Genomic DNA, 4,107 nt, shown 5'->3' with positions numbered 1-4,107 from the left:
GGGTGCTTAGGAAACCAGGCAGTGTGGCCTCAAGAGTGCCTGTAGGTAGAGCCAACCCAAGGAGACACACTCAATGTGTCCTAAAAGCTGCACACTTCTCACACAAGTAGAAACTGATGCAAGGATGAAGGAACAAATCCAGGTATTGGAGGGAGGAAGAAGAGGAGAGACCTTTAGTTCTACTTGTCAATGACTGTGACTTTCAAACATATGTTTTGATTTATCTTCTTTATTACTCACAGACATCCATAATAACAAACCTGTTCATTAACTCATCAGCACCTGAATTTGATCTATCAACACTGATAAATTCTACTGGACTACGAGATTCACTACGTTCTACTGAAGTCTGGTCAGACACTAGTAAAAGTTATATAATTTTAAGATATTCTTAGATTTAAACAAAAGAAATGTTGCCCACACACTCACAAATAACAGTATAGTTTGACTCAACCTACAGCAATTCCATGTTTCTCTTCTCTGCTGGGGGAAAAATATGTTTACGGAGCTCCTATTTGGAAACTCTCTGAAATTAAACTCTGCTCCAGTTATGAGAGTAAAAACAGACTAAGGCCTTCATCCAAACCCCATGAAAGCAACAATGGCACCAGCAGGGGGATAGGAGCCAATGTGTTTAGGTTGAATATCCAGGTTTAGTAGGCAGAGCAAATTATTTAAAGGAGGAATAGATGAGGAATAACAAGTATTTTGCAGTAGCAATTACAAGCACATAAAAAAACCTCTGACCATTAATTCATTAGCATCTGCTCATTCAAAGCTCATTATCCTTGATTAATGATAATAGTATTTTTTTTATATTTTTGAAGTTCGTTAAACTATCAATACCAACTTAGATGATCACAAAGTTAACTACTAATTTAAAAAATCAGCAGCATTGTACAACAGGTGAGGTGTTAGTACCCGTAAACTAGAAAAAATATTATAAATTTTATATTTGTAAACAGTTGGTTCTCATAGCAACTGCCTGGAATTTTGCCTTGCTCAGTGAGCTTTGTACAATGTACCTGAGTCATGTAAAACCAAGTTGTCACACCCTGCCAAAAATCAATACTTTCTTCAAAGATTGAGAGCTGAAGATGGTGTGTAGAGAGACTGATAGCACTTTTAAGTGATATGGCTTACAGAAGTCACCTATTAGCATTTCTGCATACCGGTGTAATCCAGACTCCTCAACTTTGATTATCATCTTTGCAAAATATTGCAGTTCTGAGTCTTCCCTATGAAAAAGCACTTAGTGTTGCTGAACTCTGACAGAATGTTCACTAACCTGGACAAAAGCCCATTAGGGCCAAGGCCTTTAAATGATTTTAATTTTCATTTTGTAGACTGTAACTCCTGAGTTCTATCATTCCATTTTTCACAGATTTAGGTTTTCTGTGTGCATGAAATTCCCCACCGTAACCTTAAATTATTCTGTCCTTCTGGTGTTCAGTGATGGTCTCTGAGGCTTGAGCTTTATTCTCCTTCAGGGTTCATTCTTCTTCTAAATACTCATCATCCATTGCATTCTATAAAGAGAGTTCCCAGCAGTAGTTTTTAAAATAAAAGATAAAATGTTCAGTATCTGAACATTTAAGGCTCTAGTGTCAGTACCTGGAATGCCTCCTGTTGACAATGATGGTTATCACTGGGGGCAACTGAGATCTGTTCATTCTGAACTGTCTTCAGAAATCAGCCTTATCTGATTGTTCTTTCAGATCAAAAGAAATAGGAAGACAAAGTAAGCTGTGCATATTCTTTCACTCTGCACTTTGTTGTTAAAAAAGGAGGAATCCCACTAGGACCCATAAACCACTTTTAGATACCACTAATCTTTGCTATGGATCTCTATTTTTCCATTTATTGCCAGCTGACTTACTGGATTTTGGTATTTTAATGACATAGCGCACTGTTAGGAATTATTGTGAAAAACATATAACAAAATCTAAATAGACAAAAGAACATTTATTGCTTGAAGGGAAGTGACATGTAATTCTCAGCATTTACAGCTGAGATTAGACCACTTTTTCCACATGACAGATATGTATTCAGTAACAGAAATACTTGTGAAGTCTCCAAAATCACACCTGGAGCTTCCATACTCAGGCATGGTTACCCTATTTTTAGATATTTGTGGAAGGTAGCTTCTATTGCCTCTAACAGCAGGTTCAGCCTCAGTCACTAAATTCATAACTACTTTCATCAACTGCACAGTGAGCAGATCAGGGGAATACAATCCTTCACTTTATTTTTTTTTCTTTTAAAAACAGCATAGTTAACATTGTTGCTGACTATTGGGGTGTGAAACACTATGTATCGAAGTTCCACTTAAAAAACCCAAATTGTAATTGAACTGTGCAGTCACATTGAGCTTCACATGTGCTGGAGCTGCAATTTTTGGGGACTTCCCCAAAACTCAGTAGGACCCTGTTGAAGATCCCTAATTTTATGCAAAAAAGCATTACCAATGTGACTGGTACATAACAAATTAATAAATAAGCATATATTGTACACTGTTTTGTAGTGTCTGACAACTATTATCGAGTACATTACAATTTTAATATGGGATTTTGTACATCTGGATTTTGATACTTAATTTGTATACTGCTGAAAAATTCTTGGGGAGTGTCAATACAACCAACCATTTCCCTAATTTCTAGTGAGTTTCACCTGGTTCATTGACTTGTGTCATTGAAATGATCTCTCCTTATTTGTTTTTCTCTATTAAAGGGAAAATCAGATCAATCACCACCTTGCTGACACCCATAAAGCTTCTGTTCACCTTTCTGCTTGTCTTACTGTAATGTTAAAATGAATTTTGTGAACAACATAATTTGTGCAGTAGCCTCAAGCATGCTGAGCTAGCACAAAGCCTCTTCTCAATATCTGAACTGATATCTGAACCTGAGACCAGTTTGCCATCAACTCAGAAGTATAGCATGCATGAAAATGTCCTTCCTCATCACTGTTAAATGAAGACTATGGCTCAAACTTCTTCAGAGTTTCTCTGGAGGTCAAATTTCCCTTTCAATCCACCCCTTCCTATAGAGATTATAAAACTACATTGAAAAATCAAAAATTTAAGTGTTGTTTCGTATTTTACACAAAATATACAGAAACCAAAATTTATTAAGACAGAAGCAGAATTCTTGGGGGGGGGAAGCCTTTTGTTCTTTAAAGAAAAATACTCACTTCATTCTTTCAACAAAAATTGAATTCTACTAGCTTCTGGTTCAGCTTGAAGTACCAACTTCAAGTTTTCTTGATTTCTATGTTTCCTGACTTAGCTTCCTCAGGCTATTCAAGTCTCTTTCAATAGACCAAATACAAAAAAAATCACAGTAGAGAATCTATCACAAATATGCCTTAAAAGGTTGTTCAAAGAACCATAACAAACCACAAGAAAGATTTTAGTCTCTTGAAGGAAAATAAAATGCTTTTTTGAAACAATAGTTCATTGGCTTGAAAAGAATTGTTCTTTTTTATCTAGTACACTCTACAAAACGTCCATGCCCTAACTAGTTCAACTGCATTCACAACATATGACAAACCCCAAGATCTATTTGACTGAAAATATTTTTCCTGAAACAAATGCAGAATTTTATACGTAGAAAGTAGAACATTACTATTCTACTATCCAGTTAGTATAAATTTTTTATACAATGGCAGTGACATTATTTTCTTTTTCTAGATTTTAGCACCCGGGATATTTACTCTCTGATCCTGGACTGAATAACATCTCTATTAATGACAACAAGCCATAGAATAAAAATCAAGTTTTGCCAAACAGTAATAGGTCCTAAAAGATAGTACTGAAAATCCTGGATTGTGCTGGTGCAGCACTTCCCTAGTGTTTATCCCCACTGCTCTGTGCTCTAGAAGGGAATCCATGGTTTCGCCTGTAATCTCTGCTAATGCACCAAAGGAAAATCCTACCAATAAAGACAGAAATGATTCCTCAGGAGAAAAGCAAGTTTTCACGTTTTAGGAGGGGAAAAAAAAAAAAAAAAAAGAGAGAATCACAGTATAATTTAGGCTGAAAAAGACCTTTAAGATCTTCAAGTCCAGCTGTTAAACCCAGCACTGCCAAACCTACCACTAAACCAT

The 4,107-nt window shown here is 36.0% G+C and overlaps 1 long non-coding RNA gene across 1 annotated transcript; it reads right to left on the bottom strand.

The window, feature by feature from the left end:
* Positions 1-209: 209 nt before the first annotated feature.
* LOC120498005 lies at positions 210-1,720 on the bottom strand. Its single transcript, XR_005626608.1, has 2 exons — positions 1,615-1,720; positions 210-1,529 (listed from the first exon to the last, which is right to left on the bottom strand). It is a non-coding gene; the product is annotated as an uncharacterized LOC120498005 (long non-coding RNA).
* Positions 1,721-4,107: the final 2,387 nt, after the last annotated feature.

This window comes from Passer montanus, unplaced genomic scaffold, assembly GCF_014805655.1.
Source record: "Passer montanus isolate IOZ18808 unplaced genomic scaffold, ASM1480565v1 scaffold14, whole genome shotgun sequence".
NCBI classification, from domain to species: domain Eukaryota; kingdom Metazoa; phylum Chordata; class Aves; order Passeriformes; family Passeridae; genus Passer; species Passer montanus.
Note: the sequence above shows the minus strand (reverse complement) of the source record. Positions and strands in the feature narration are given on the sequence as shown.